Raw genomic sequence first — 14,487 nt, forward strand, 5'->3', positions numbered from 1 at the left:
ACACTGATTGCTGCTCGTGTACTTTTCTCATCAAGACTGCCATTAAACTGAGCTGTTAAAGGGGAAAAAAAAAAAAAAAAAAAAGGCTTTTGCTTTTCTTACTTTTATTCTTGCACCTTTTTCAGAATATGTTCTTGTATCTCAAGAAACTAAGCTTTCCTGAAGGAGACTTAATGTATGTAGTGTGCTATATCCTGGGGTTAGAGAAGGGTTTGGACCTATGGAAGCTTTAAAAAAAGTGCATTTGACCAACAGTTTCTTCTTTAAGTAGACTTTCTTAGAAATTACAATTTTAAAAGCCCATACAAAAAAAGGTTACTTTCTTATAAATTGTCTAAATCCATATTCATGCCATTTCAACTAGATGTTTTTCTAGAGATACATTACCTTAAAAATTCAATCCCATGCCCCTGTACACCTTGGGCTGAAGAATGGTTCTGGAGTATAGTAAAAAGTTACTAACACCTTGATCTAAATGTTCATAACTGACTTACAATTTCAGATGGTTCTTCTTCTGATAATTTTTCTTAGATTATCAAAATTATTTTTTACAATTTAATATTTTATTATAAAGTGGAATGTTGAAGAAATTCTCAGCACTTTGTACTTGCATTGGTCAAATAATGATCTTAAAGAATTTTGAATACTCAGAATGTTGAAAAATTGTTTTACTCTCAAATTAGGAATTCATAAGACAGTGAGAGTTTGTATGTAGAATGACAGTGGGATTGAGTAAAAGCCATGCAATAAAGCAGAGAAAGTCTGAGAAATAAAGGTATATAATCTAGAACTATAGTTCCCATAATACACTGTAGGAATTTCAATACAGAGGAATTACAGTTAAATAAAGAAAAACATTTTTACTTCAGTATATATTTTCCCTACCCAAAAGGTCATTACTGAAGAAAAGGTACTTTCCCAAAAATGTTTGACTTTTTTTTTTTTTTTTTTTTTCAGTCTGTCACAGTTATGAAATACCATGACTTATTAGTGACTGGTTCTGGGAAAGTTTTTTTTGTGTAATACTAAGAACACAAAATGATTTAGGCCACAGTAAAGGACTGGAAAAACAAACAAACAAAAAAGTAAATTGTAAAGATAGGACAGGGTCAGTGAAGTTTGTTAAAAAGATGCTATGGTATGCTGGGATCAGGCTGTTTGCCCCTGCATGACAGGCAGAGCAGGATGAGCTACAGTTTACAGAAAAAGTCTGCATTTCTGCTCTGTTACAGATATAATCTACAGTATTAGATAGTTCTACCCCTAGAGTACATGATGACAGTAGCTAAAGAAGGGATCACTCTTGCAATTCCATAGTGATTTTTTATTATTTAGGAGATAAAGAAAACCCCAAATATTCTTACGTGAACCCCAGCTCCTCAGACCATAATATTCCTGAGGAATACATTTATTTCTTTGTCTATTTTTATAGCTCACGGGTCCTACTTTACATCTGCAACTCAGTAGAATTGTGTTTAAAGACAGACAGTCAGTTATATGTTTTTTTTTTATTTTACGATTTTAGATGGCAGTACATTATTATTTTTAGGATTATGTATTTTTATGTTTTCTTATACAGAAAGGGACATATTCTGAACAGAGCTTTTGTTCCATTTCACTAATAAGAGGGGTTGTAAATCACATGCGTATATTTCTATAGACCTTTCCGTTAACAATGATACTTGTTTGCCACCGTAATAAGTTATGTCTACTTTTTGTGAATTATGGTTTGCAAAGCCCTTTAAAGTTTGATACATGGTAGGAATATCAGTATTTTCCTTCAGGACAGGCAAGATAGGCAGTTGATTAAGTAACTTGTTCTTTTTAAATACATAATTTATATTTTGTTATCCAATTAATGAACAGACATGTTTCATTTGTAGCATAGTTCACACATCATAAACATTAAAAGAAATGAGTAATTGTTATTATTAACATCTTGTTTCATTCCTCTAGTTGCTATTAAGAAAATAATTCCAACAAATAATTCATTAGGTACGTTTTGTTTGTTTACCAAACCATCCCAGAGGTGTAACACAGAAATTTGAAATATGTTGGTTACTCAGAATTGTCCTCAATATATTTAAAGAATGTTTGTTCACTCATGAGTTGAGTTGTTGCTTTTGAGCTTCAAGATGAAATGTTAATATAAACCACTACTTATTGTTAATTAATGGTTTAATCTATATTTATTGTATCAACTAAAAATCACTATATTATCAGTGACGGTCTTGATTTTTTTCATAAGAGAACCAACTCAATTTCTCAGTTTCATTTTTCAGAATTGTAATATCAAATTGAAATTTCAGGTGCTGAAGAAGTCACACAGTACTATTATTTTTCTCTTGTTTGCATACTGTATATAACTGTATACCTGATACTAATTTTAGCATCAACAATATGAACAAACTGTGAGTTGCAATGGCTGTATGTATAACTAAGCTAAATTTTTGAAATATCAAAGATAATAGCACTTGAATTATTGTTTATTCATGGAAGGGATACAAGAAAAAAATCACTGTAGTCTGTTTTTAAAGTCTGAATGAATATTTCAATCAATATTTAATATTAGTAATATCATTCTTCAGTGTCTTCACCCAGAATACTAAGCATTGTTGACTGGTTGTTTCTGGTGTTAAACCATTTTAAAGAGTTAATTTTTAGATAGCTTGTTACTAACCTTCTGTGACAATTTTCAATCTCTAGTTTGTCAGAAAACTATTAACCACAGATTTAGATATACATCTAGATAGAGTTTCACTAAAATAAAAGTTCCAAATAACAGGATGTGAGAAACCTCCACTTTTCTTTATATAATTTTATTCCCTGTATGAATTTTACCATTATATGGCACACGGATTATGAACATATCAGCCAAATAATTTATCTGTTAACCCCTCAGATTATCAATGATAATGAAATAGCAACTGCATTAGAAAAATAAAAAGTAGGTCATGCTAGTTTGATTGATTCAGTCTCCAAATATTTACACTTTTAATATTTCTTGACTTTGAGAATCACCAAGAAAAAAGGTAAAAAAGTAACTTTAATTGAAATTAAGATCTTTGACATCAACAGTTTTTTTTCCCATAATTTGATACCTGATATAAACTATCCAGGAGGATCTTTAAAATACATGGTATGTCTGTGAGTTGAGCTCCCTGTTTTCTGTTTCAGAGCCTTTGTGCATATAATTCTCACCGCTAAGCAGAATAATACATCTATATGCTTTGAAGATTGTTTTAAAAACATATGCACTTGAATACAAGTGTTCTAGAAAAAAAAGACACAGTTCATAATCCTGCATATTTGTAGTGCAGTCTTATACCTCAGGACGTCTGAGGTCAATTTCTAGCATTCATTTTCTGTGTAAATTCAAGTTTTTTTCTTTCCTTTTGAAGTGACTCACTTCCTCCTTTTCAAAATTAAGATAGAATGCTTTCACCTACATTTTGTGTTCCTTATGAAGACAAACATAACCTTCATGGTTATGGTATTTTCTCTCATTTTCTGTGTTAAAATATAAGCAGTAAAAACCTGATCATAGCTGGGACATTTCATCAGAGAATCAGAGGATCGTGAAATGGTTTGGGTTGGAAGGGACCTTAGAGATAATCCAGTTCCAAACCCCTTCCATAGGCAGGGACACCTTCCACTAGACCAGGTTGCCCGAAGCCCCATCCAACCTGGCCTAGAACACTTCCAGGGATGGACCATCCACAGCTTCTCTGGGCAACCTGTTCCAGTGCTTCACCACTCTCTGAGTGAAGAACTTTTTCCTAATATCTAATTTAAATCTACACTTTTCTAGTTTAAAGCCATTACTACAGCTTTCTTCTAGGACTGCTTTGGGTACTGCAAAGCTTCTATAAGGTCTCTCCAGAGCCTTCTCTTCACCAGGCTAAACAACCCCAACTCCCTCAGCCTGTCTTCATAGAAGTGCTCCAACCTTTTTATCATCTGCATGGCCTTCCTCTGGACTTTCTCCAACAGGTCCGTGATCTTCTTAGGGTGGGGGACCCAGAAGTGAATATTAGTATTCCAGGTGGTATCTCACAAGAGTGGAATTGAAGGGGAGAATCATCTCACTTGACCTGCTGCTCAAGCTTCTTTTGATGCAGCAGGATACGATTGGCTTTCTGGGTTGCAAGCACACATTTCTGGCTCATGTTGAGCTTCTCATCAACCAGCATCTCCAAGTCCTTCTCCTCAGGGCTGCTTTGAATCCTTTCTCCGCCCAGCCTGTATTTGTGCTTGAGGTTGCCCTGACACAGTTTCAAGACCTTGCACTTGGCCTTGCTTAACTCCATGAGATTCTCTCAGTCCCCTCTGGAGGGCTTCCCTTCCCTTCAGTGTATTTGGCAGTACTGCAGTAATATGAAAGTTATGGTTGCTTTTGGCTATTTTATTTTTATTATTATTGTAATTACTTATAATAATAATAGTAAGTATCATGAAATTTAGAAAAGTTAACTGTTAAAAAAGTGATTTGGGGGACTCACTGAGAAGACATGGGTGTACATGCTACTTGTCAAGAAACATGTACACCAGAGTTTAATCTTCCCTTTCTTCAAAAAAACAGTGAACACATACACACTACCTGGTCCAAACCAAAATAACCTATTCCATTACTATAAAATAACCATTGACAAAATAACCTATTGCAAGACAACTTCTCTTTGACAATTAATTAATAAATTGTAAATAAATTGTAAATATTATAGTAGCTGTAATAACTAATATTTATTGTAAATAATGTAAATTAATTTCAATATTGAACTTATAAATTAATTCATATATTAATTTTGCAAATCAATAAAGGATAATTTGGCCTATATTCTAATACGTTTCTTTTCTATTAGTACTTCAGAGATATGAAAAGTGAAAATGGTCTATTTCTAAATCTCTGTTGCTTTTTCTCCTTTCAATCTGTTAACATTCTACGCACATTTTACCTTGTCAAGCTAGACATGAGACATAATGGATTGATTTAATTATTCTATTCCATTACGTGCTTTTAGTCTTTTTGTGACATATTCCTTTTTTCTAGTCACTGATTTGATAATATACTCTATTTTAATATATAATATATTTAAAAAGTGTTATTGAAGGTGTTAAAGGTGTGGCATGTAATGTTTGACAGAGCTGTTTTTTGAATGGGTTGGGAAAGTTGAATGAGCAGGGAAAGAGGATGTAGGCATTATCTAAGTAACAGTCTAGAAGTTCTGGTATATTTGCTGTGGTGTTTGGTCAGTTCCCCAAGTGTCGGGTAAGGGGGGGGGGTGTGCAGCCTGCTCCACCAGGGGCCTTTCCACAGGCCGCAGGGGGCTTCGGCTCCGGCGCCTGGAGCGCCTCCTCCCCCTCCTTCTGCGCTGACTTTGGTGTCTGCGGGGAGGTTTCTCACTCCTCGCTCTCCCAGCTGCTGTTGAGCAGCAGGCTTTTGTTTGTTTGTTTGTTTGTTTTCGTGGATGTGCTGTCACAGAGGCACGGACTGTGTTGCTCATGGCTTGGCTCTGGGCAGCGGTGGGCCCCTCTGGGGCCGGATGAAATTAAATTGTCCCTTATCTGCCACGGGGAGCCTTCTGGATTTTTCTCGCGGGGCCTGCCACTGCAGCACGGCCCCCCCCTCCCCCGAACCTTGCCATCGAACCCAATACGCTGGGGCAGTTAGGTCATTACTGGCCTGTAAAGTATCAGGGATTAAATTAACTAATGAAACTCTAAAAAGTGATGGGGGTAGAAGAGGCTGGGATAACAGTGCCACCTTTGGGGGATACCAAGCTGAGACTAGGGGATAAAATGATCACTGGGCAATTATTGTATGTACCCAAGGCAGGGACTAACTTGTTGGGAAGGGATTTGATGATGAAATTGGGCATTCAAATAGTAAATCGTTAGACTGGAATAACAGTGTTATTAATGATGGGCTCTCAGGTCCTGAGAGCAAAGATATATTCACCTCTGACTGGAAAGACCCTGAAATGGGGACGGAAGCAACAATACAGATGGACAGTTTTACCTCAGGGGTTTACAGGGCCACCAATTTATTTGGGCAAGTTCTAGAACAGATTTTGGAGCAATTCCAACCTCCCGAGGAGGTATTACTGTTACAAAAATGTGGATGATCATCGATTGTCAGGACAGGAGAAAACAGTTGTGAAGGAAGCTACTAACAAGCTATTCAACTTTCTGGGACAGCAGGGCTTGGGAGTATTGAAAAATAAATTACAATGTGTAGAAAGAGAAGTCAGGTATTTAAGGCATTTAATGTCTGAGGGAAAATGGAGAATAAATCCAGAGAGGATTCAGGGAATTCTTGAAAACTAAGAAAGAACTAAAAAGTTTTAAGAGAAAGATTTTTTTTAAGGAATCAGGAGCCACGAAGTCTGAGGGAAAATGGATACTCCCTGATGGGAGAGAAATGTTGAATAAAGCACCAATGAGGCAAATATTAATCGTTTTACATCAAGAGGGTCATTGGGAGGTGCAAGCAATGTGTGATGTTGTGCTAAGAAAGTATGTCTGTGTAGGAATATACACTTTAGTGAAGCAAATATGCAGAGGATGTACCATATGTCAAAGGGTAAATAAAAAGGTCATCCGTAACCCACCTAGAGGGGGACGGGAGCCAGAGATTCGACCTTTCCAAAGTGTACAGGTAGACTTTACTGAGTTATCTAAAGCAGGGAGACTTAAGTACTTGTTTGTCCTAATTGACCACGTGACTGGATGGGTGTAAGCTTTCCCCTCCGTATCTGCCACTGCGAACACGGTGGCTAAGGTATCACTGGAGCAAATAGTCCCTAGATATGGGATAGCTGAAAACATTGATTCAGATCAAGGAAGTCATTTCACTTCACAAGTACTGAAAGGGTTAATGCAGGCCTTAGAGACTGAGTGGGATTTTTTACACCCCCTGGCACCCCTCCTCTTCTGGGAAGGTAAAGCGAATGAACCAGACATTAAAGAAGCAATTAACTAAATTAGTGTTAGAAACCCAACTTCCTTGGGTAAAATGTTTACCTTTAGCACTCCTACAGGTTCAAACAGCACCAAGAAAGGATATAGGAATTTCACCGTATGAGATGCTGTTCAGATTACCCTATCTGGCAGAAGGGATGAGATACCACAATTCGAAACGAGAGTTTTCTTAAGAACTGTATTCTGGGGTTGTCCTCTTCTTTGTCATCTCTCAGGACCCGTGGGAAATTGGGTCCTGATTCGGACCTGGAAAGGATCAACTCCAGCCTGAATGGGAAGGACACTTCCAAGTAGTACTAACCACTGAAACAGCCATAGGAACGGCGGAAAAAGGTTGGACCCACTATACTCGAGTAAAGGCATCCGTCGACCCTAGTACCTGGGAAGCTGTTCCTACAGAAGACTTGCTGGAAGTTGAAATAGAAGAGAAAAATCTCATAGTCGACTCTGAGCAGGATAAAAGCTTTCAATTGTAAACTAACCTTTTATTTTCACAGGTAACTAATGAGTGTGACTTGTGATTGACAGAAAAGACAGACCTATAGCGAATTGAAGTGCTCCCAAGGGGGGTTTGTTATAGTACTAGTGTACATCTTATTCTTTGTATTGATAATTATTTGGAAACCTAAGGTTTAAAAATAATGACAGGGAAAAATCAATTATTAATTTTGTTTCTAGTGATTGTAGGCCTCAGAGAAAGCCTTGGTCAATTGGCAACTTGGAAAAGGCATGACCAGATAATAGTAAGACGGGATACCCTGTAAAAATATGGGTGAATGTGACAGAGGGTTATGTACCACAATCTGTCATGTTTGATGCTTGTGAGGTGTTAGCTTGTGGAGATTTAAATGCCCAAGGACAATTGAGCAGAGAGAATAAATAACTGGGAGAGACCCAACAGCCAGATTGAGAATAGCTGTATGGAAACAATCCTCTATTGCCATCAGAAAAAGGGAGAAACTCAAGGAGAAAACAGGAGAGAAAACAGGAGGCCCTCTTTGAAATGTGGCAGTTCAAACATTTGAGATTGAAACAGGGTATGGGGATGTGAATGCCTGGATAGAATGGGTCAAATATACTGTCCAGAGTCTCAACCATAGCAATTGCTATGCTTGTGCCTCAGGATGACCGACTGCCCAGATAGTGCCGTGCCCATTGGGGTGGACCAAGGATTCCCAGGGGATGCGATATATGATTGCATTGTACCAAGAAAAGACTGCCTGGGGAAATGAGGCCTGTAAGTCTCTCTCTTTGCTGTTCCCTTCTTTGCGTGATAGCAATATCAGGGTTCCCCCCTGCATTCTCTACACCTATAGGTAACCATACAGCTTGCCTCTCACGGCAGGGTGTGAGTGCTACCCGGCATCTGGGAGAATTTGCCTTGTGCACGAGGACCTTGAATGCTACCAAGGACTTGATGGGAAACTGCTCAAGACTTGAGATCCCCAGGGCAGATCCTCTGGTGGTACTGTGGAGGGAAGATCTTACGGTCCACCCTACCATCTAACTGGGGAGGCACTTGTGCACTTGTTCAATTAGCTATACCCTTCACCCTGGCATTTGAAAGAGAAACATCACAAATACCCAGAAGTAAAAGAAGCCTAGGAGTATCATTTGATGATAGGGTGTACATAGATTCTATTGGGGTGCCTAGAGGAGTTCCTAATGAACATAAAGCCAGGAATCAAATTGCTGCAGGGTTTGAGTCACCGTTCTGGTGGGTAACAGTCAATAAGAATGTGAATTGGATTAATTATATTTATTATAATCAGCAGAGATTCATAAATTATACAAGGGATGTGATAAGAGGAATCGCTGAACAACTAGATGCCACCAGCAAAATGGCTTGGGAAAACAGAATAGCATTTAGATATGATGCTTGCAGAGAAAGGAGGTGTGGGTGTGTGATACTGAGCAACCATTGTTGCACTTTTATACCCAACAATACTGCCCTGGATGGCATAGTAACTAGAGCATTGCAAGGCTTTACCACCCTTGCCAGTGAATTGGCAGAAAAATTAGGCATATTTACATCCTTGATCGTAGTAGCAGGAGTTTTGATAGCCATTGGTTGTTGCATTATCTCCTGTGTAAAAGGACTAGTACAGTGGTTAACTGAAACTGCAGTATTGAAACAAATGACCATGAAGCCACCACCTTACTCAGATAAGGTGATGATATTAGAGGAGATGGAAAGCAAAGAAGGTGAAGAAGAGGAAGATATCTACCAAATTACACCTTACAGAAAAGTTTTGCAAAAATCAGCTATTTATAAAAAAAAAAAAAAGAAAAGGGGGGAATTGTGGGAATAAAAATGTTGTTTTTGCAGAGTTACGTTGTTTAAAGGTAAGGAATGGGGTATTGAGATATGCTTGCAGTGATAAGAAAGCAGGTGACCTTGTAAAATGCAGACAACCAGACTCTTTAGAACAATTAGGTGAAAATCATGGTGTTAAGTCAGGTAAGTGAAGAAACATTACCACTTCAAACAGTAAAAAAAGTCAAAAGAAATTTGAAATTTAACGGGCCGGCAACTGAAGGCCATGCATTGTCTGTGAAGCATCAGATAGATTGTGCACCTGGATTACCCACTCAGTGGGGAAACGGGACGGTCCTGTCATCAAAAAGTATATAAACTGTGTTTTGGAACCAGTAGGCGTGCTCCTGCTTGTGGGATGCCCGCCATTGCAATCGTGAATAGGCTCGCCTGAGCCTACGTCATTGGCTACGAAGTGTTTCTCACAAAGAACAGGAACAGGGACAGGCTAACAGAACAGGGACCAGGACAGGAACAGGGACATTGATCGCCTCATGAAGATAGGTTCGGCCAAACTCAGCAAACTGGTCAAAGAAGCTCATACTGAAAGTTGCTGGAAGTAGGCGCACCGGAGCTGCAAAGAGGCTCGTATAGAAAGTTGCTGGAAATTGGCGCACCGGAGCTGGAAAGAAGCTCAAGCTGAGAGAAGTGGACCAGCGCACATAACTGCCCCTCACTGGCCAAGGTAAGCAGTTGCGCGCTATGGGGAATCATATGGCCTTAGAAACAAAAAATGTCCTGGTAACCTTACAGCTTATTCCCTTTATTACGAATCAGACAGTTTATGATCCTGAAACACGGGACCAAATTGAGGTCAAGGTGTGGGACTCTGCTACTAAAAACGACAAGGTTGTGGCGGGATTGCTCGGCACCTCGTGAGCAATATCTGAGGCCTTAAAGAGCTATGTGGGACCACAATCAGAAACGTGTGGTTTACCAGACAGTGAGGCAGCTGCGGGCTGCTACAGGCAACGCAGGCCTTTGCTGTTACGCCCCCTGGTGACCTGGACGTTCCTTTTGATCCAGGCCCTCTATAGGCCCTGAAAAGGAGCCGGGTCTGTTTCCCTTCGATCCGGGAGGAATAGGATACATAGGGCCCGAAGGCCGAGTTGCTTAACAACTTAAAGCGAGACATATTGTTCCCACGACTAGCCCTGGAACTCTCCGGTGTTTGTAATCAAGAAAAGGAATGGAAAATAGAGACTGTTATATGATCTGAGAAAAATTAATGAAGTCATGGAAGAGAAGGGAGCCTGTCCTCGATAAAGGAGAATGAAGTTATGTCCTTAATATGAGAAATGAAGTTATGCCCTCAGTAAGAGAGAGCTGAAGTTATGTCATCAATAAAGTAGTAGGAGTTACTGATCCTAAAAGAACCCTGGTGTCTGTGTGGTCATTACACCACAGGTTTAGTGTCACATTTCTAGAGGGAAAGACCTTTTGTTACCTCCCTTCTCTCACAAGTCCTTTCAGAAAAGCAGGTAATCTAGTTTGCATTATCATTTGTTTGGCAAACTTTAAGCATATTTTCATTTGGCAGTAGTAAAATCAATGTAATCTTCCCACCCTTATTCTGTCCAGTAGACTTTATGTCTGATACACATAGTAACATCACAAAACAGATCCTTTAATCCCCCAAAGCTGTGACATTATATTTGAAATCTTTGTATTTTATAGATTTCTGATGTCCCTGATTTGCCTCTTAGCTTTACAATAGCAAAGTTTTAGGATAAGTTTCATACTAAATTGTGACATCAGCCTAGCTTTGTTTCATGAACGGTTGCATCAATGTCCTCAGCTAGATTACGCGTGCTACTGCTATATAAATGAATTTGAACAATTCTTATACTTAGCTATTACTTATCCTAAAGCAATATTTTTATGTATGTATAAAAAACACTGAAATAACTGAATCTTAATTTCTCTGAATATTTCACAAGATTTCTCACAGCTGAACAGATTGTTATATTGCTGGCTTTGTTCAGTGAGGTTTTTTTTTTTTTATTATCTCTTTTTTCTTTCTTTTGTTTTTCAGATATGATGCTTTGTCTGCATAATATAATGCACCTTTTTTCTCTTGTAAAAGGATTGTCTATGTTGTTCTCTTCATACTTTTTCATTGTAGTTGTTTGTTTTACTCTTGGTGTCCAAAATATTCATGAAACCAGGGAGAAATGGGAAAAAAACATGGGATATTCTTGTTTTTGAACTTAACCTCTTAAAATAAGTAATACTATATATTCTGGAATATAACTTACTGACATCAAAAGCATCTTAGGGAAGGAGAAGACTTGTTTCCAACATGAATTTGAAAAGTAAGCTTCAATAAAGTATTTTGTACTGCAAGTTGTGTACTCATTGCTAGTCAAAATTAGGGGGTAACTAGCTTTTTTCCCAATCAAAATATTTTGAGCTACTGACCTCCATCACATGGACATTTTATTGCCTCTTCCTATTTCATATATAGCTGAGGAACCTCTTAATTGAAAAGGGATCTGTGATCTCATTTTCATTAGCACTACTTTTCCATATAGTAAGATGGAAAATCAAATTAGTGCAGTAGTTTTAGGTATCAGCACTAAGACTAGTTCTCTTTCCCTTTTTTCATATTTATAGCTACAAGGTAAAACTTTACAAGTTCTGTATTACTGTGAGAAACATTATAGGACGTAATTCTTGTACATCCTAAAATTGTACTCAGCTTACTGACATGAATGGAAGTATCAGTCCAGTATATGACTCCCAACAACCAGGAGAACTTCAGAAAATTTAAAAGTTATTCATAAAAATATTTATCTCTAAAGGAAGCACCAATCAGTGAGTCAATATTTCCCTATAAGAGTTATGTCATTTCACAATGAAAGAACCCTCTGAAGAACTTGGCTGCTATGCAGCTTCACATAATAAAAACTCCCATTTAACTGTTTTTTTCCAATTTAAGAAGTTGAGAGAAATTTATCATATCTAGTATCACAGAACTGCAGTGAAGAAAAAAACAAAACAAAAACAACAAACAACAACAACAACAACAACAACAAAAAGCTTTTGTCTTTTGAAAGTTCTTCCTCTGTGTGGGAAACCTTGAATTCAACTTTTATCGATGGCATTTAGTTAGATACAATCTTACCATTTTATCCCCAAGAACTGAACTTGCAATATGTTTTTCCACATAGTGTATCAAAGTATCATCAATTGTGTGAAGTTTGCTGATTTAGGAAGTTGTCATATTTCATAGTATAATACATTTAACGCCTTCATATTAAACCACTGAGAGATATCATTGTCTTTGGATGTCCTTCAGTTCACTTAGTTTTCTCTTGAAACAAGACAGAACAAAAAAACCTCAGGCTTATATTTGTAACAAGCCATGTTTTGCAGTGAAATGATGTTTAAGTAGCAAAGGTTCTAAGAGTGACTTGAGAAGAGTTCATGGTAAATGATGCATACAGCACTAGTTTACTTTCCACTGCTTCACATAAAACCAAATGATAAGCAGCTGAGATGATTCTTTCATACAATCTTGTGTTGTTTTAAGATCTGTGCTGTTTCAACAGTATTCAAATTTTATTTTATTTTTTTTCCCCTAACTGAAGTCTGGAAGCTGCTTGAGGATTTTGTTCTGTCTTAGATGTTTTGTTTTCCAGGATGAAATTTACCATAGTAATATACCTAGAGTAACCTCTACTTGTCCCAGTCTTTCCTCTGTCACAGGTTACAGCTTCTCATCCTTAAATCAATATAGTCTAAAACCTCATCTTCACATGGAGAAGGCATTACACATATCTGATTTTTGCATTAGTTTATTCTGATTTAATGATGCAGTGTCAATCACCTTTTGTTTGGGAAAGCTAGAGCAGAAAACACACAAACATACACACTTCTTATTAAATTTCTAATTTATTTAATTCAGTTACAAAGTTAAAAATATACGTTATGTTAGGTCTTCAACAACCAAAAGTAATGTGTAGGAAATGAAAATTTAGTGTTCTTTCCCTACCTCAGAGGTACTGCTAAGAAAGATCAGGAATGACATCCATAACTGGGATACATATATATATATATTATAATATATAATTGTATATGTATATATAATATATATATATATATAATTATATATAATTGTGTGTATATATATTTATACAATTTCTTGTTTTCTCTTTTGCCAAATATATTGTATATTTTACTTATGTTGCTTATACTGGGCTCTATTCACTATGGTCACAATAAGTGTCTACTTACTATTCAAGGCTGTTTCTTTTTAATGAACTGTACTTGACCTTTTGTAATTTGTGTTAATACTCTTTGTTTCTTTTGCTATCACCCTGTTTTCTCAGGGACCTCAACTTCAGCAACAGATTCAGGCTGAATTCAGAATCCCAGAATTCAGTCTACACATTCAGTCCTATGAGGCATAGGCGCATGTGGGCCTCAGTTTAATACATCTACTCAATGTCCCTGCCTATGAAAACAACATGGACATTCAAAGTAGCCTACTTGAGCTTCAGCTCTGTGAATGCCTTGGGGGGATGGTGCTGACAGCCCCAGGCCAGCCCTGTGGGAGACACAGTCCTGGGAGGGGGGCAGGAGGGGGTGTTGCTGCGGGGCAGCTTTCAGCCCTGCACTGGGGGTGGGGGGAGGGCAGGAGGCTAGGATGGGAAAATGTGTAAGAACAGTCACAAGCAGCCCAGGGCAGGGGAGGAAGGGACTTCCATCACCATCATACCCTTCCTAGTGAAAAACTGGGGACAGTGGTGATTGGCAGCAACACCCTCCTACTCTTCTGTTTCTAGGGAAAACTGAAGGGTCCTCGGGTGAATGTAGCCAAGAATAAATTCTTGGTTCCATATATATGCGTTTCCCTTTTACCCTTAACAAGATTTTGAGTGTCACAACTTAGTCACCTTAGGTGGGTGTTACCACCTGACATTTAACTTGTCTGAGGGACCTCAGAAGGTCCTGTGCACTTCACCAACTCTAACTGGCAACATTTTTTTTAGCAAAGTGTAAATGTTGTAAACCATGAGATATTAGCAAAATTTGGAAAGGGAGGAAGGAAATCTGTTTTGGTATCTTGACTTCTTGCGGTTCTAGTAATCTTGAGATTACATCTTGAAGCAGTGGCAGAGAAAAAAAGTAAAACCTTTCCTAATGATTTGTTGTTGTTGTTCTTTTCTTCAAATTGATTGTCT

General features: G+C 37.9%; 1 protein-coding gene across 3 annotated transcripts in view; it reads left to right on the forward strand.

Annotated features, from left to right (window-relative positions):
* Positions 1-14,487, forward strand: part of LOC308188541 (uncharacterized protein) — a 259,739-nt gene that overhangs the window by 96,023 nt on the left and 149,229 nt on the right. The gene's annotated exons all lie outside the window — the stretch shown is intronic.

This window comes from Anser brachyrhynchus, assembly GCF_964034855.1.
Source record: "Anser brachyrhynchus genome assembly, chromosome: 1".
NCBI lineage: Eukaryota > Metazoa > Chordata > Aves > Anseriformes > Anatidae > Anser > Anser brachyrhynchus.